Source organism: Poecilia reticulata, chromosome 18, assembly GCF_904066995.2.
Source record: "Poecilia reticulata chromosome 18, P_reticulata-male-v2, whole genome shotgun sequence".
NCBI lineage: Eukaryota > Metazoa > Chordata > Actinopteri > Cyprinodontiformes > Poeciliidae > Poecilia > Poecilia reticulata.
The window spans coordinates 20,929,461-20,949,645 of record NC_088847.1 but is presented as its reverse complement, the minus strand read 5'-3'; the positions used below and the strand labels follow the sequence as shown (position 1 = coordinate 20,949,645).

At 40.5% G+C, this 20,185-nt stretch overlaps 1 long non-coding RNA gene across 1 annotated transcript; it reads left to right on the top strand.

Annotated features, from left to right (window-relative positions):
• Positions 1-390: 390 nt before the first annotated feature.
• LOC145548917 (uncharacterized) lies at positions 391-2,690 on the top strand. Its single transcript, XR_014084862.1, has 2 exons — positions 391-2,227; positions 2,301-2,690. It is a non-coding gene; the product is annotated as an uncharacterized LOC145548917 (long non-coding RNA).
• Positions 2,691-20,185: the final 17,495 nt, after the last annotated feature.

The following is a 20,185-nucleotide window of genomic DNA, read 5'->3' as shown; positions in this document are numbered from 1 at the left end:
CTACGTATATTTCTAGCATCGTAGAGATTCACATGCCCGGTGCATTCATGGTCCCACCGTGGGGAAAGACCCCAGGTCAAGATTTGACCTCAGGACTCAGTTTCTGCAACAGTCCTACCAACCAACAGTACAGCTCGCCGTGCCATGTATCAAAGTCTAATTTAAAAAAAAAAAGGCTTGATTGTTTCTGAAAAATAGATTTCCCATTACGCCACAACTGGCTTTCGATTAAATGAACAAGAAATTGCGTGAACTTGCAGACAGCAAGACAAATAGTGCTGGTAAGTACAGACATTTCCTTAAACCAATTTGTAATGCAGTGCATTAAAAAACAAAATTAGTATAATTCTTCAAAGAATGAAGTAAAATATTATTCAAGGCGAAGGGGGAGGGGTTGTAAAAATCACTTTCCAGTCAATGAACCTCATCCAGGTTTGCGGTGCAATCTAAAAACAAGCGGAGAGGAAAAAATGGGCATGAAGATCAATGTTACAGGTGTCACTGAATGATGTAACTGGCAGTCATCATCATTGGGGATGAAAGGAAACATTACAGCAGAACGCGGGTAGCATTATAGGAATAAAAAGCTGAGAGTAAGAAAGATGTACAACAAGGGATATGACAGATGAAAGCAGTTCTCACCACATCAACGGCATAAATCAATGAGGACTTCCTTTCCTTTTTTTTTTCCAACGTAATCTGAATTATCGCATATCTGGGCCATGTTATGCTGCCGTCATATACCGTGGCAGTCAGGAGACTTGGGATCATCTTCTGAGGAGTTTATTATTCTGGTTCCACACACTCTGTGCTCCGTTGCTTTGTCTTTTCATCTGCGAGCCGGCGTGCTTGAAGGACTGCTGTTTACTGTCAGATGCTGTGCGAGTTCGTCAGACTCTGCAGAGGGATCAATTAATCATGTGCATTGTTGTTATGTGCTACATAAGAGTCGGTCTTATGTAATCTCTTCCTCTTCCTCTTTGTTCGTCGCTCGCCGTTTTACATTCTCCCGTCTGGCTGCCGAGGTCTGCTCAAGACGCTCTGCTTACGTTGAACCTTCGGTGGCATTTGAATCATATTTCTCGCAAGGAAAAGTTATTAAGTAAAAGGTGATGAATTTGAATCAAGTCCAATGTAAGCACAGCCCCTATAGGAACTCTAAACCTTTCTTTGGAGAATATTTACATTTCGCAATAAATATACTTCATTCTGCTTTGTATATATTTGCATAAAAATGTGTTTTTACCCCGGCAGCCCGCATTGAAATCCGTATTTGTCTGGGAAGCAATACATAAATATAGCAGAATGAGCAGTGTGTGTTTGTGTCTGTGCAATAGGTTCGGTGAGTCAGCAGGGGTCCCATGAGGCTGATTAGTGGACCCTACCAAATGTCATTAGAACGTAATGAAAAAGCAGTCCTGCTACTAATGCATAATAAAGCAAATAGGCTGTTACATTACCACAGTATGTGGACTACGCCTGTTGGCACGTCGGCACTTCGCTGGTCAGAGAACATATGCGGCTCTTCGTCAAATGTTGGGGGGGAAATAGATGACTGGAGCAGACGCAGAGTGGACAGTTTGCCAACATGAAGGGAGAAAGAAAGGAAGGAAACACGGCGGCGGGTGTTGAAAATAGGTGCAGACAGACCCCTGTGGTTGTAGTTATGTTACTGTGTGTGTGACTGGAATAGGAAGGTGCATTTTCCAGCTTCTCCGGCTCAATCCTTGTTTGTGCGTTGTTAGGAATGATTAAAACATTGATTTATCCTGAGCAAGTACCATCGCTTCCGTCGATCATAATGGACAAGAGTCATAAACTCGACTCCAACGTCTCTTGCTGCTTGGCTTTCTAATCGTATGATAGGGCGTAGATTTAAAGAGGAGCGGCAAAAGCAAGCGAGGTGGATTAGCAGTGTTGCCAACAACTGATGGTGTCATCCAAAACATGTTACTGTGAACTATCGCCTCTGCTGTCCTGACATTGAGTTAGATAGTTGTATATTTTTTACCAGAGTTGATTAAATAAATGAGATAATACAAATGTTATTCAATCAGCTATTGTTACTGTTAGGATTCGCGTTAGTGTGGGTACTCTTTCCTATAGAGGATCTTCGGGGGAGAGTTCTGACAGGCTGACGCACTGGCAGCGGATTCCGAGTGATTGACTGGTGGACCTTTAAGAAGCAGTGGAGCAGTCACTCATCGCTCGATGGTCCCACTTGTTGGTCAGAGTCTAACCGGAAATCATGTTGACGATGTTTTTAAGTGACTTCAAGTAATATTTTGGTCTTCCCTCAGAAACCGATGAGCTGAAGGAATCAAGCCAAGAACCAAGTCTGGACTACAAGTGCGTTTCCTGCCAAGACCGAACATCTCCACCTGCCGCTCTCCTCCCCTCTCCATCACTGATCATCAAGAACGCTCCCGGATCCTAGCCTTTTCCCTCCGTGCAACCACCATCCGAAAGACAGTAAGCGTATCCCTCTAAACCAATCAAGATCTCTCAACTCCGGTCCCTACTAATGTCTTCCTTCTCAGAACAGAACCTGAGCTGACCTGCCTACACATCCTCTGGAATATAATCAGACTGTACCTTTTGAAATGCATTAAACTTTCACTGAACAGTGTTCTCTGGTGTTGTGTGAACTTGCATGTGGGTCAGGAAACTGAAATACAACATGAAAGTTACCCCTTCTGAGTGATTTAAGTGACATGATTTAAATGAATTAAATAAAAATTTATTCATAACCCTGACAGATTTAGATTTGAAATTTACTTTTATTCAACCAAGAAGTTTGTTTCTCATAGAAAATGAGATGGTATCTATAAATATATAAGAAACACAATGTGACTGAAATAATTTAGATCTTTCTCAATGAGAATAAGTCTTTATTGACAATGCAACTACCCAGCTCTTTTTATAATTACTAACCGGCTTTTTGCATATTTCCACTGGTATTATGCAGCTCCAACCACAGATTCTCCATCAGATTCAACTCAGGGGTCTGGCTCCGCTGCTACAATATGTGAACATTATCTCCAGTTCAAAGAAACAGGCAGGACCGTCGGACAGTCAGGTCACAAGGTCCATCACGAGGGCAATTTATAGAAACCCAAAATGCATATTTTTATCAGTAGGATGAAGAATCCTCACATTCAGAGCGAGAACATCCAAAGAACATTCAGGCCTTTCCTGGTCCTCCCAATACGCGATATCATGCTGCAAGGCCGCTATGTTATACTAGCAGTTGCGTCGACAAGCTTTTAATGACAGGATTAAAAACCGACTACTGTTTACCTATGAATGTGGGTATTTTTTTACTGCGAGTTTATCTACAGTTTATTCTCATATCAGTGGCAAAAAGCAAAAAGAGTGCTTCCATTCAGTTCAGTCATTGATGCAGTGATCACAGTGAGCGAGAAGTAATATCTGTCAGCCTTGGCATCGCTTAACTACTGCAGCCTTGACTTCGCTACCGACTTTGTTAGATTTATTACGCTCTGCCTTGTAATAAGCACTTGTGTCTTCTGTGTGATAGTGTGTGTGTGTGTCTTGCTGTAGGTTCTTATGAGGTGCTCTGTGAAGTGCAGCGACTAGTTGCCCATTATGCCAGCTGTTAAATGTAAGAAGCGTGCAGTAAAAAAAAAAAAAAAGAAAAAAGCGGTGGTTCTGCAACACTAAACAGCTGCCTGTCTGTCTTCTCTTTGACAGGGACCCACAGTGAAGGGCAAACGGAGAAGCGTGCGTAATCCGCTCTCCCTCTCCCCGTCTGTTTCTGTCGCAGCATCATCTCTTCCTCTTTGAGTCTCGCACTGATTGAATATTTACTCTCATTTAATGCTACTGTCCAAAAGACGACAGGCAGATTCACATACTGCCAAGCGCACGTATCTGCACACACAGCCTGGTCTACCCATTTAATTAGGCGCTCTATGAATAATTCAGTTTGAGCCTCTGGGCTGAAGATAATTATAACGATCAGGATAATAATGTTTATTTTGCTTTTTATTGTATTAAGACATCAATATCTCCGCAGTGCAGTGCGGACAGTTTGCAACTGCACTCCCACTGCCTGAAGCAGCAGCACGGAAATCCGAGAGCAAACTTTGTGTGTGTTCGACGCTAACTTTAAGAGTTGTTAATCTTTTCTTTTTTTATATATAAAGTAAGGATTTACTCAACATAACACAAAGTGTTGTGTAATTGGAAACTGGAATGAAAATGCAACTTGATTTTTACATTTTTTTAAATGGTGTCCCACGAGTTTGATGATGTTCTGTATCACAACACTATTTTCCATCCACTGAGCAAAGCTTTCTGTATCACATCATAAAGATTCTCAATGGGCTCTTTAGTGTGAAAACGATGCCTCGGGCTCCTTGAATCTCTCGTTCACTATATGAGACCAATGAACCTGGTCATTCAGCATATTCAGGAAGTCAGCCAACCTCATAATGTTGCTGAATCTGACCCTGACCATTTGCAGGGACCCCAGATCATAGGGTTGCCCCCACAATCTTGTACTGCAGTCACCTGATCTGCCTCGCTTCCTGACGCATCCATCACTCTGGTAGAGTTTAAATCTGGACTCAGGTGATTATTGCAGACAACCTGTTAGAGGTTGCAGAGGATTTGAGTCTGAAGAAGAGCTTCACCATTCAGCAGAACAGCAGCCCCAATCATACGACTAGAGCTACAATCACATGGTTTAAAGAATTTCTGTGTTAGAATGGTTTAAATCTAATTGTAAATCTGTGGAAATACTTGAAAATTCATGTTCACGGATTATTTCTTACCAACTTTCTTAGTTTTTTTTTGTTTTTTTTAAAAGAAGAATGGATTAAAAAAATTTAAAATAAAATAAAGGTGTCGCTCAAAAGACTTGCACACGTAATTGCAGCAGGCGTTTCTACGTACACAGTGGCTCAGAAAACAAATTAACCTCACATCATTGATTTTTACTTGTACATACGAAGGCGATCCATGCATTATTTTCTTTCGACTTCAATGTTAAAACCTCCTTTGTGTTTTGTCTACGTAAAATCCCAATAAAATACATGGAAAGTCTGTGGTTATTGTATGATGGTTATGGACATAACGCACAGCTTCTAAAAACGCAGCTACACAGGCCAAAGACTGTAATTATCTCAAACCAGTGACGTTAAAATGATCACTGTTCTCACTCTCGGTGGAAAAACAGGAACCTCTGATCCTCGATTTAGAGGATCAATAATATAATGTAATTACAGTTTAGCTCACTGGGCGCAGCAGCTGGTCGTCATCCTATGTGCCTCCTGTAAAAAATTCTGATTAGTCAATGATTGTCTATTCTTTTCCGGGCTTATGGAATCAGCAGCCTATTCGCCACCACTGTATAGTCATTGATTAACCCGGGCAACAGATGGGGGAGCAGTGATTGGGCCGTATTGTAAGGCCTGCACTTTGGTATCTTGCAGCACACTGGGTAGTCTTTTCTAAATGGGTGCAATTTGCTATTCTATCTGGAGATTATTGCAAATCTCTATTTTTTATTTTTTTTTATTCTTTAGCTGAGAGGTTTGGAGAAATAAAATGAAACTGAGCCATTACTTTGAATTTACTAGAGCTGTCTTTTAGCAGATGTCGTCTCATTTATCCATCCATTAGTAATTAAGGACTGATGCTTTTGAAAGTAGAAATTGTCTGGAGAATGTCATGACCCCCAGAGTCCATAGTTCCCTCCCTCTGTGTTTTATTTTCTCCCTCCTGCTCTTTCTGGCTTTTGTTTTGCTCCTTTACTCCCAATCCAGCCGTTCTTCTGTACATACACCCTGAATGAACTGCCGTGCATTATCGCAATTAGCAACATTTAGAAACTTGGTTAATTTTCAGAGCTTGCATAAATCTAGTTCACTGGTTGTAATGGTGCTGCTCTGGAAAGATTGTTTCTCTTAAGTAGCTGCAAACTCTATGATGGGTGGATGAAGGGATGGATCAACTGGTCAATGGGATGATGGATCTTAAGGGCGATGGATGGGTGAATAGATGGATCTGACAGATGGACGCATACAGACAAACTGATATTGAAAACAAATTTAAAATAAACATCTCTACTTGCCTAAAAGTGATTAGTTTATAATTTATTCCCTTCATCGTCCCCTGAGCTCCAGGGCATCTGTCCAGACTCCCAACCTCTTTGAGGGGCCGTGCCCACTGACCAACACTCCCTCTGGACTTCAGTGGCAGAGAAAAGTCCATCTGTGGATCTGGACCTGCAGAAGTGAACTCCAGCAGTCTCTTTGCGGCTGATGGATCACTCCAGACAGAGTGAGGGATTCTTAGGAGACGTGCACGCACACACACACACACACACACACACACACGCTACGAGGCAAACTGAACAACAGATTGACAGATTGTGTGTGTGTGTCTGCCTGTGAAACTTGAGAAACTTTCAAGTGCCTCATGTGTCCCCTCAGTGTCCTCCTCATTTGATTAGTTGCCTTAAGGGGACTCTGTAGATCAATAGCTGACGTTGGGAGCTCCCCCAACCGTTCAGCTCTCCACACACCAAGAAAAAAAACCTCCAGCATGCTCCAAGCTCTGCTGCAGTTCATTTAGACCAAGCCGTCAATCATCACACCACAGACAGCTCCAGCCTGGACTAACGTCTCTCCGAGATGCAGAAAGTGGGGGGGGGGGTTAAGCTTTTGCGTTATTTTTGTGAGGATGAGGTATTGCTTGTCTGCCCGGTCCATCTGCGAAGCGTACGAGGATCAATTAGTTCATGTTCCCCATTATCCCTGCCAATAACTCCAATATGGGCTGCTGTAACACCATCAATAACCCCTAAATCAGACTTTTTGGCACTGACCACAAGGAAACAAGCATATTTAACTTGTAGGTCAATCATCGCAAATACTCTCATGCTGGACAATGTCACTACTCATACAACCATAAACCCGTACTGCTGAATATTAGGTTAACCGCCGTGCTGAAGGGCATGCTGACATTAGCGAGGAAGGGAAGCATTTTATCATCCAAATTTTCCCATGTGGTCCAGTAATTGAAGCGGCTGGAACAAAAGAACCATTAGTGCAACCACCTGCAGCTTTATAATGTGCAGAAAGGACAAGCTTTTTATGCAGCGCATGTTTAAATAAATACAGCGATGGCTGGTGCTTTAACAGCCTCACAAGTTTTATGTGGGGTTAAAAGTTACTCTAACAAAATATAGTGATAGCAGCTATTCAAAACTACGTTTGTGATGTAGGTGTGCAAAGGTTTTGAGTCATCTCTTGTTTCTTTCATTTAAAATAATCTCAAATGTTTTTGGTTTTAATAAAACCCTAAGCAACAAATTGCCTTAAAAAAAAAACACTGGTGTGCTCTTTATGTTTTTCTTTCAGGAACAGAAAGTTTTAAGACTCTCATCCCATCCAAAGCGTTCGTCTGAAATCGGCTCCGACTGATGTGGTCACTTGACATCGCAGTAAAGTTTCGACCTCCCTTTTTCCACATCAGGCCCGGGTCACAAACGGCTCTGTACAAAGTGTTGTGCGGTTGGATCCGAAGTTTGCTGCATTACTTGAACAGAAAGTCATTGTGCGTATTGTCCACATGGTATGTGCAACCACATGATTGCACATCATCTGTTTGGCTTCGGTTTAAAGTGTCGGAGAGCCTATAAAGGACAGAACAAGTCATGTTAGCAGTTTGCCATTAGCCTAAAAAGGACATGGCAAACATGTGGAAGAAGTTGCTTTGGGTAGGCAAAACCAACAATTAATTTTTTCGGCTGAGTACAATTTTTTCCCATCCGGCTATTGGGGTTCTGGTTCGGATCTCCAGCTATCATTGAACGAGAGATGGGTTCCACCCTGGACAGGTTGCCAGTCCATCACAGGGCAACACAGGAGAAACAACCACACACACACACACACACACACACGCACACACACACGCACGCACACACACACGCGCACACACACCAAAGAGCAACTTGGGGAAACCAGTTAACCCAACAGTCATGTTCTGGATTGTGGAAGGAAAAGACGACGTTCAAATTCCAGAAGGGCAACAGTAAACACACACCCAGAGTTACAATGGAATGGATTTGATCAAAGAACATTTTTCAGTTTAAATGGTCCAAGTAGAGCCCAATCAAATCCAAATCAGATTCAATTCAGAAAGTGATGTTCACTCTTTCTCAGATGTTTTTCTAATTCTAGTCCAACTCAGCATGAGCTTTTGTTCAAAGATGGATGGACTAAACGGGTGATGTTTAGATGTGCAAAGCTGGTATAGAGACACCACAGGAGACTTGCAGTTGGAATTGCAATGAAAAATGGTTGACCCTCATGAACTGCAGATGCATATTTTAGCATTTTCATCTTTAAAAAAAAATGTCATTGTGAATTTACTTGCGCTTTACGTTGGTCTGTCACATGAAATAATCAAAGTCTGCAGGGGAAAAACACTAAATCTAATGGAAGGTCTTTAGAAATAACTATTAAGAAATCTAGAAACTAGTACATTGCTATTTGCCAGATTATTTCAACTAAGTCAATCCCAGCTCTGTCACGTCCACAGCCTCTAAAAGCCGAGTGAAAGATGGCGGTTCTTCAAATCAGAAGCTGACCTCGGGCTGGAGTGTGTCACAGAGGGGTCAGTCATTCCTAACAGCCATTTCCACTCCCTGCCTCGTTTACTTGTATGAGCCAAATAGAAACAGAGTGTTCAACAAACAGCCTGTCCACCCACCAGCAGATTTTGTTTTCGCCGACAACCTTGTAGACACCTCGACAGCTGCAGTGACCCCCCCAACCCCCCACACACACTCCACTTTACACCAGTAACACGTGCCTAAACCAGCATTGTCACCTTCCCTTGGGGCGCTCAGGGACACAGCCCGCCGCCCACGCCGCTGTCACTCTCCCATAGCTCCGCCCATCAGCTCTTCCCTCCCACGCACACAGAAACACAATCATCGCCCGCCTACTCGTGCCAGTTAACCTGCTAATAAGGCTGCCGGGGGTTAAATCAGGTTCTGCTCTCTTGTTCCCCGCTCTCTTTCAGGAAACAACAAAAAAAAGGGCCAGTCGGTTCATGTGTTGGGTTTTGCTGCCCACGCAGACAGCCTGATGGACTGCTCCACCTAAGAGACTGACTTGACTGCGTTACAGATCAGATGATTGACTGGATGAACATGTCGCCTGCTGGGACTGCGTGGGAGCGTGGGATCTTTAAGTGAAATGTGATTACAGGCTGTGAAGGAACGGACGGCGTTACAGGCGTGAAAGACTTGGCCGGAGAATGTAAAAATGAAAATATTTGAATGTGTTTATAGGTCTCTCTATTGTACGGAACACTGTGATGAATTTAGACACCTATTCATGTGTTCCTGAGATTCCTGCAACAGGAAAACAATCTGGCAGCAGTCAAAGCAAAATGCACTGTTGTGTATATTAACAGTATATGTGTAATTTTTCTTTTAAATACCTGCCAGTATGTAACTGTTAATTGCAAAAAATGCAGATTTTTTTTACTCTTGTTAGTTTAGTTGTGAAAATTTCTAATCACTAAAAATAACTGAATGTTATGAGCAATTAAACCCCGTGTTTCAAATTCAACTCCAGTTCAGTTTGTTTATATAGTTCATATTTAATTCTGTTGAATTCTGCAATATTTAGCATAAAACCATCTTAGTGCTGCCCTCTATGGGTTGAACGGTGGCTACTGCAGTCAAATTTTCCTATTGGTTACAACAAATACGGCTTGGTTGACATCTACTGTACACCACAGTCGTGCGTTTGGGTATAAAAGCACATCACTCAGTCACACGACCACAAGGCGAGTCAGGAGCTGGAACACCGAGATCCATGATCGATGGCGTTTCTCAGCTTTCAATGTACGATTCGCCTGCAATGTGGACACAGAGTGGAATGGGTCTCCTTATTGCTCGAATGTGTGAGGCTGACTGCAGTGATTAGGAAGCAGGAGGGGCTCTTACTCAGGACAGTTACTGCAAAGTGATTGGTGTTTCGAAAAAGTCACTAAATTTGTGGCTATTTTTATTTATTTTCTTTTTTGAGAAAAAGCTGCTAGAGGGGTCTGTAAAGTCACCAAACATAGTGGCAAACAGTGCTTTTCTCATCCTGACTACAGCCCATTTAACTCCTTCCAATCATCCCCACAAACCTCAGTGTCTCTTGGCTCCGCCCATTTTGGTGGAACGTTTCAAAAAAATTGCTTGGGGGCGGGGCTATGCTCTCACTTTGATGTTTTAAGATATTCCTGCCCCTACACCAGGCCAGACGTAACTTCTATGAAGAGAAAGAAACGGAGAGAGCATAAAGTTAATTGCACCAACAACTGAAGATGAGGCATAACCGGAGAGTAGTATGAGAAAGTAACAAATTGAGGACAATTTGAGGATCACAGTTTTAAAGTATAGTAAGCAGATTTTTAGGGTTTCTGATTATCTTTACATTTGGACTTTGACTGCTTTCTCGCTCATTTTCAGGGCAGTTGTTTGTTAAACTACTCACCTCTGCTCTGTAAAACCTGATAGACTCAAACAGAATGAAACAGCATTGTGCTAAGGTTTCTGAATAACTTAGGATGTTGCAGCTTTCAGGTCTTCGATGGATTGTTCTCCTATTTGCTTAAAGATTTAACTTTCAGAATCTCAGTTTCAACAGTTCTGACTCATTCTTTTGTCTTTTATTTGTTCTCACGTTTTCCCATTTTCTGTGATGCCTTCTTGGGTAGATGCAGGGACTTGATAGACAATAAGCAAGCAAAGCTCCCCAAGTCCTCATAAAAAGCTTCAGAAAACATGACAAGGCTGCTTTGAAAAATAACAACAAAGTCTGGAAGCTTGAATTTAAAACCCCAGTAAACTCAACTTTCAATGTTTTCCAAATCCCCAAATGTTGGCAGACTGGTTTCCGTCTCACTCCTCCGCTGTGAGTGGCGTTAGTGAGAGAACTGTCGGCAGAACCGAACAGATCCATGAAGAAGAAGCAGTTAATTTACTTAATATTCCCGACACTAAATACTCCTCACACCTCTAGTTCTCAGACCGCGCTCAGGACTGAAAGTAACAATTAACGCCAAATTGAAGTTTATTGTCTCTGTCACAGACCTGATGGACAGTTATTTCAGTGCCAATTGATATGCATCACCTCTCCTGCCTCTCTGCTGCTCATATCAGTCTGTCCGTGATGATCATCTATTGTGAGCGCGGAAGCAACCTGAACACTTCACTGCACAGCTGTTTCTCTCAGACTGCATATATTAATAGTTCATAAATAAGCAAATAAATTAAAAAAAACTGATGGGAGGAGAAAATGGGAGGAGTGGGGGCAGGAAAAAGTTTCTCATCAGAAAAATTTAATTTCTCACTCCGACACCCACGAGAACGGGGGGAGGGAGGCGTGGGCGGCGGGTAATGGATGTGGGTGGGGTTTTAGTTTTACATATGTGTGTGTTTGCAAACGGTAGGGATTTGTTTTCAGCTTTTTTTTTTTTTTATCACATTCTCCTGAACACTGACATGTTTGCATATCTGTTGGAGTTCTTTTTCTTTCCCTGAGATCCACATTTGGCAAACGTCTGAGCCTTTTATTGAACAGATACATTCCAGAAACAGTCATTACATGGAGCCCTGATGTTGGTGTCAGTACAATGTTAGTGTGGTTTATTGATGCGTCGATTACTGCCAGTCAGTTTGACCCTAATTGCATGTCCTACATTTCACCTCAAAGACCTTAACAGCAGGTCAAGTGGAACAGCCAACAAGGCAACATTTAAGGCAAAGGAAACTGTATTTTTTGGTGCTTTACTGTAATCTAAACCTGCAGGAACACTTCATTTACTGAGTCAATTCATTTTTGAGCTGCAAATTTGAGTACAAGCTTCTTACTTTAGCACCTATAATGATTCAGTTTCACTTAAAAAAAATATTGTTCTTTTTACAATCCAGCATCAGAAAAATTGAGCCCTTTTTCTTGAATATTTGCACCATATTCTGGTGAAAATATCTTAGTGCACTTGAAATAAGACAAAACTAACTTACCATCAACTTTTCAAAAAAACTACAGAAGCTTGTTTTAAGGTAACAATTCCTAAATATTGATGAAAAAGTACTAGTTTATTGGCAGATTATTTCATTTATAGCAAGACATTTTTTCCAATTATCCATCCATCCATTTTCTTTACACCCTTGTGCCTTAGTGGGGTCAGGAGGGTTGCTGGTCATTTTTCCAATTATTATAATTAAATTAATATTAAAGGAATTATTTACCTAAAACTAGCTCTTATGTCTTGCTGAACAGTTATTTGTAAGTTAGCTTTGTCATATTTCAAGTGTGCTGAGATATTTACACTAGAAACTAGACCAAAGATACATGGTAAGATTTTGTGTTTTTGCACTGCTAAGAAATCCAACATTTTGTTTCCTACAAAAATAAAAATGCCACACTAATTTGTACCATGAAAAACGTAATAAAATATATGTGGCTGAAACCTTCATTTTTAATTTGTACTTTATCTTCAGAGTAGATCAGAATGTCTAGATGAGAATCTTTTAACAACAATTAGAAATACCACATGTACTTACTCTATACGTACGTTGCTTAATGAGCCATTAGTCAAGACATTTCTCTCCAAAGTGATCTCAGATCTGATCAGAATGAAGCAGTACAAGAGCCACGTTGTTTTGATCAAATCCAAGGTTTTGTTTTGATTGCACTGGCGAGTTTTTGGTTATTGGTCACGTCTAATCAAATGTCAACTGAATTGTATGGAATAACATTTGAATAAACTGGACTGAACTGAAAGTAAATGAACCAACTCAGATTATATAACTGGACAGAAAATAACCTGTCTGGGATGCTTATAAATTGCATTTGCGCACTGTAAATAATTAAAATCAATTCAACTCGACTAAATACTTTCTTTTAGCTCTGATGTCAAAGTAGGTTGGTTAATGTGTCAAAATGTGGCTTGGGGAACATTTGCAGCCCTCTAAATGTTCTTGTGCGGCCCGAGGATGCACATCAGTGTAATGGATACTTTTTTTCTTTTGTGTCTTTCAGGACAACATTATATTTGATTTAATACAATGTTTTTGGCCTGCATGTCCTTTCACCCTGATGATGATTTGGCCCAGATTACAGAAGATTTGAGCAACACCGAGTGAGATGAAAGACGATATTCCTTCATTCGCACAATGCCCCTTCAACTTTCAATGTGTGAACCAGAAACGGAGGTTTAGTTTCCGATCAACATTGCTAAAAACAGCGCGGGCAGCATGGGAACGAAAAAAGCAAACATTCTCTTTAAGACAGTCGACGCGGGCTTATAGAAACGTAAACATATCTGCTCAGTTCAAGGGTTGTGACCTGCTGAGCCGAGAGCGGAGACACGTCTTCTCTGTGACAGCGGCGATGGTTCCGTGCCGGGCCTGAAATGAACGCCCAGAAAGGGTCAAACGAGGGCCGACTTTTCGTTTAATGACTAAACCTTAAAACCGTCCGTCCACCTCACTTAGTTCGTAATGTCTATAACTGTTGCTGACTATAAAGCTGGAACAGCTTAATCAAGCCTTGTGTTGACTGCATAAAAACAGAGAAAATTAATTTCTGCTCTCTGTCTAAGGCTTTTTTATATTTTATCTTCCAGACACAGAAGCATATTTGGTAAGAAAGCTGCGACGTCCAACGTTATTTCTGACTTTTTCTGCTGAACCCCCCTGAGGTCATGTTGGAGAGACATTTTCCTGAACCTCAGTACAAAACTCCGGCTCACTGGTTCATCATGTGTTCCTTCCTGGTACTGACACACACAGGCTCTTTACTGCCTGAGTAGCTTTAGACAAAAAGTTAAATAGCTTCAGAATCTGCAGCCAAATAAGAAGATGATCTACAGTTTTACATTTGTGTGAAGAACAGATGAAAAAAAAAAACTCCATCTCTTAAGAGAATTGAAGGGAAAATATCGTCAACTTTTTAGAGGGATGAAATATTAAAAATATAAAGCAGGAACAAATTGTACTCTACCTTTCTGTAGTTTTCCATAGCAGATAAATCACTTCGAAAGTACTGGATGGCAACAAGAAAAGCACTTGATGCCACGTCACTCAGGACGTCAAGCAGGAAATGAGGACAATATAAGGACAAGGATCTGATCATGTCTTGTTGCAAATAGGACTGTTGAATTGTTAATAAAATACTTTTTCTAACAGAAATATGCCAAATCCTTTGTTGTCTTGAGCCGTTTTTAGTTTTTATGTTTCCTCTGCCAGTAGAAAATGTTGGCTGATCTCTGCTGATCGTGTCAACTCTTCAAATGCCCGTCGTACATGTTTAGCCGCAATAAATGTTAACTATATACCAATTAACTATGTACTTTAACTTTGCCTAAATCTGCCACATGTTTAGCTACAATTAAGGCCAAGATGCATGCTGTCGTGAGAAAACTGTCAACAGACTTAATGGCGTATGAAGTGTGACAGACGGTGTCTCCTGAATACCAGTTTGACAGCAACTTTTGGACAATTAACGACCTTCTGAGTAAAGACATGGACCGGTTCTGTGGAGCGAAGTGAGGCTTGCACAGCCGCTCCATGGCTCGCTGACATAAACCAGAGTATTCTGGTGATACAGATGTTGGCTGGAATGTGACGACACATGTCTGCGTGCACATCACAGTAACAAGGCTGGTCAGAGCTGGAGCAGGAGAAACATTTCTTCTGAATCCTGCCAAACTTTCCAAGTTTTGAGTTGACGTTTTTATTGAAAGCTATCCTTTACCGCCGTGGTGAATTGCAAACAGACTCCGCTCACAAAAGGACCCTCTTAAATCCTTGGGTCCGGTTCCTGTTTTTAAGGCCTTAGGTCGCTGCTCTCATGTCTCAATACTTTTTCATCCTCCTTACTGAGCAAATTACCATATAAACCTTCACATTATGAACTGAAAGATGTGGATTTTGTGACTAATAATGGTGTCTTGGGTGAACATTGTGTTACGCCATAGTTTGATATTAAAAATATAACATTTCCAACCTTCCCCGACTTTTGAGTTGTTCTTTTTAAGCTGCCTTCTACTCAACTTTCCTTTGATATTTTTTCAAACATTTATTTTATTCGTATTCAGTAAATATGAATAAAACTATTGAGTTACAAGACTAAACACAAATGAAAGGTACAACTTGCTAAAACAATTATACATTGTTCAAATATCAAACCAGCTTTACTATTTATTTTGATAACTATCATATTTAATTTGATCAATTTTAAGTCAATAATAACTTAAAACTGAAACACCTGGTCACTATAGAATTGTGTCATTAATATTTTTGTTGTACAAAATGTAAATGAGAATAACTCTCAAAATTACAGTTCTAATAAAGCATAATTATTTGAATACTCATAGTTGCGAATTTACCACATGATCTAAAAAGGATTAATATTCCTTCTGACTTATGACTGGTTTGTTGAAATGACCTGCTGTATTAGCTGCTGCTATATAACAAATAAATCAGTAATCAGTTTCATGCAGTTTAAGCTCTGAGTCATTTTTGGCACCGTTTGCATTAGCCACCTGCCAAAGCAAGACAGATAGCATAAAGCATAGAGCCAATAATTGGACGTGATTACTGAAAGAATGAGCGGTCAATGAATTTTATACTATCTCAGGGTTTTTAAGCCAATAAGTATCATGCATTTATGAGCACACATTAATCTAAGTTGGGACATTTTAAGATGATTTGTTGTGTCAACACAACTGGAATAGATTCCTACTACTATTATACAAATATTTTGGAGTTCATAGTCCATAGTCAGACAGATGGGAAAACATTCATGGCAATTGCCAGTCTCCCCAGGGGTCCATGTCCCAGAAATTTTACTCAAATGCTCATGAGGGCTGAGAAATTGCAAAAAGCCTCAGAGCTCCAACTCAGACTCTTTAAGCTAGCAGGCTAAAGGGCCAAAACTTTAGCCTGCACGAAACTATCCAGTGGAAAACCCAACAAAGTTGTGGTCAACAAAACACCTAGAACAATAAAATTGAAATTCATGAAACCATATAAATATATATTTGGCTATAAGATCTAGTATCATGTCTGAAAGAAACAAAGTAAAAGAAAATCTACCAACCTTTAGGCAAAGTGATAGTGTGGTGACCTGGGCTTGCTTTGCAGCCACAGCTCTTAGGAATCTTGCATCCATTGAGTCGACATTAAAGTCCTCTGTAAGCCAAATTATTGTGGCATCAAATGTGAGGTCGTCTGTCTGAATGCTGAATATTGGCTAAAGCTGGTCGTCAACATGCCAATGATCCCAGACACCAAAGTGAACCAACAATGGAGCAGCTGAAAGAGAAAAGAGAGAAACTTATTCAAAGGCCCAGTCAAAGTCCTGATTTCACCTCGATTAAAGTTCTGTGCATAAACACAACTGTCTGCAAACATCTTTATAAGAAAGTGGGCAACAAAGGGCTCAAAGTCAAACAGAAACTAAGTTATGATCTCTAAAGATTTGCTTCTACAAATTATGTCTACTTAGTTATTTCCCAGACATTTGAAGCAAAGTTATTTTTCCATTTACTATTTGAATAAATAGTCAGATCATATTATAAGAAAATCCAAACGAAATCATGTTTCTGTCTCTTCGAATGGTAAAGCATGCATTGCTGGCAGCAAACTGAACTCCACATTTGGATAATTTTCTATTTATGTAAATCATAATGTCCTACAAAAAAAATCTCATGTACATTACTGAAGTCTGACAAATTGATCTTTTATAGTGGATTCACCACTGAATTTCCTAGACATTGTTTTGCTCCACAAAGTTGATAAAGCTTCAGCGACTCCCTGATGTTTCTCTTAGTTTAAATAAAAACTCAAAAATCTGTTAATGATGTAGGCAGGCATATTTAAAATACAAACAACCACCCGGTGAAGAACAGAGCTGGAATATGATTCATCAATCTGATTTCAAGCTCTTATCTGAGGTCGGGTCAGAGAAGCAGCAGGTCAAACAGAGAAACCAAGGCAGTTTTCTCCAAGGACACTCTCCAGGACGTCCCATGGGATCTCTACACATTCCAAGGCCAGTAAGGAAAAGCAATCCTGACCCAGGGTTTCGTTCCAGAAAGACGTGCTGAAAACCCCTGGAAGCATCATCATCAGATTTCAAGTTCACCCGGAGTATTTTTTTTACTCTACAGGGCCTAAATATTCATCACAAATCCCAATGTGGTAGAACTCATCACCAAGGCAAAGCTTAATTCAGCCATTTTTAGCTGGAATAACCAGATAATGTTTTGTTTGTAACCACATATGGACGATTATATCCTGTGTTAAAAGAGTTGGGGTGTAGTTGTTGCAGAAAAAGCCTTAATCCACGTATCCAGCTTCGATTCCCCCTACCAAAAATCACTGGTAAAATACCAAGAAAACTAGATTTATCTTAAGCCAAAATTGAGAATTACTTTTTTTACTGTGTCTGTCAACAAGGGTCTCTTTCTTAGGAGCTCATTGTCACATAAGTAATTCATGTTAAACTGAAAGTCACAGTAGAATGTGTTGAAGGAAATGCAAAAATGACAAGCTGAAAGAAAATGAGTCAGCCAAAAAAGCTAGCAGCTGCTGGGAAATGCTAACTCGAATCTGAAGTTGGCTTCTGAATGAATAAAAGCAGGTAAACAGAACAACACACTACATCTAAATGCAATTTCTGCAGAATGATCTAGAACACGCTTTAAGTAACCAAGTATTTTAGTTTTTATTGTAGAGAGCATTAAAGATATTCAAGATAGTGAAAAATTTAATGGAATCATCCTATAGCCAGTTCCCATATTGGGAGTTACAACCGGAAGCCAACTTCAGCTCCTTATCACCAGCCTGATAGGACATCGTATGCTGGTTTCTAACTCAAGCTGTTTACGGTAAGGATCGTTATCTAAACATTTTTTCTCAGACTAGAATGGTGTGTCACAAAGACTTAAAAGTTGCTTTACTCTCAGTCAGTTTAAACATCCTTTCATTATTTTCCTATTTGTTTCTTATCTCGTGTTAGCTGCAGCTAATAGTATTAGCTCCAGCTAATCTGGCAAACAGCCGATTACATTTGTTCGTTTCAGCGGCACGTAAAAACTTTGAGGCAGTTTCCCCAAAATGCATGTTTTGTGGGCTGCTTTCGTCAGCCTCCACAACCTTGATATATTTTATATGTTTTATTTAAAGGCTCCAGTCCATCATAGCTTACCTGTGTCATCACCCAACATGCATTGCGGAGGTGAAAAAAATGTGAACCTCCGTAGGGGAAAAATAAAGACAATATACACTTTTTTAAGTATTTATGAGTTTTTACATATCCCAAACAATAACGTTTAGGTTAACAGTATGCTTACAACATATTCTGGCCAACATGTTCAACTATATGTGGATCCCTTTCAAAAATATTTTTATTGGCAAGATTCTAATTTTCTCAGAAACTTGATTTTTGATTTCCATTAGCTGTAAGCCATAATCATCAAACAGAAATAAACACTTGAAATATATCACAGAGAGTCATAATCTAATATAATATATGAGCCTACTTTTCAAATTGAATTACTGAAATAAATTAACTTTACATGATATTCCAATTTGTTGAGATGCACCTCCACACTAGGCTTATAATAAATGAATAATTAAATGAATTTTTCAGGAAGGCTAACTAGAGAACACTTTCTAAACGGCAGATATTGAAGTGTGAGCGCAAACCAATAAAACCAAGAAATAAAACTGCTCAGACATTATTTCCAGTTAGAATTATGTCAGACTCCATCATCTTATTCATGTCTGGAAACATGCTAAACCAGAGAAGCAAGGCAGCAATAAAAAAAAGCTGTTTATTTATGTCTTTAAGATGAATATGGTTTTTTTTTACCCGGTTTTATTAGCTTCATATCAAAAACCAAACATGCCAAGCCCCATTATGCGCCATAACGATTATGTGAGAGGATGAGATCTGGTAAGATGCAATTAAGACCTGATTTCCCTCGCTAGTCATCAGTGTTTCCAATAAACCAAGGATTGGCCCGCTGGAGATACTTGGCCAGCCATTTGGGCTTAAGGACGACTCCTTTGGGTTGGAGCACGGCCACGCAGCTCAGCAGCTATGTTGGTTTTGTTTGTTTTGATCCACTTCCTTTGCACAGCACGCCGCTTGAAAGACTTTCCCGAGGATTACATATACCATGAAAAGTAGATTACTAGACTCTCTGGATTTGGACCAAAGGCTGCCGAGAGATGAGGTCCTTTAAGACTTCTCTCTGATTCAATTATTTATCCTGGCACCCTGCTTTCAGACCTCAAGTAAGTCTAAATACTTTAGATGTCCCTTTCTCTCCTTTTTTTTTCATCCAAAACCAAAAGAAACAATGATTGGCAGAGGAGAAACCAGACTAAACACTTTAGATCTGTTGCACAGACAGAATAAAGGAGTTAAATTACCCAATAAAACCAAACGAGGATGGGGAAACAAAGTCGTAAAGAGAACTTTTATAGATGTTTTCCAGTCTTGCTCGGTGATGACCTTTCCACAGCACCACCGTCTTCAGTGTGTGTTTCCAAACTTTTTCCGCGTAATTGTTCCGAGTGTCTCCTTTAGGAGGAACAGCCAGCAGGAGACGGTGCAAAGATCCCTCCCCGGTAAAAAAAAAAAGTTTTTAATTATTAATGCCGGCCCAGTGCTGGCTGAACTCCAGGCTGGCCGCTGACGGCCACAACATTTCACTCACTCGCTTGCTGCCATGAATTATTCCCGTTGCTCGCACTCGCCCTCGCGTACGTGTCTGTGCACACACACGCAATGAAGCAAACATCTGGAAGCCAATCCTGCATCTAATCTACATGTGCATGTGCAGGCAGCCAAAAGGTCATGTGCAGCATTTAGAGCACAGAACTTCATCCAAGACTTTTAAATGTCCAACTCCTCCACACTTCCACCGTACTTTGTGTGATCCGACGCACATGTGCACACACTTCGCCCGGACACACAATGGATTCCCGAGCACATCCAGGCCATTTGCAGTATTTCTCCTATTCAGCGGGCTCTGTCCGGCTGTCAGCAGGCTGTCAGCGTGCTCAGTTGCCAGGCAAACGGCTCCGCCTCCTCCCGATAGTGAAATATGCCTTTAAAATGTC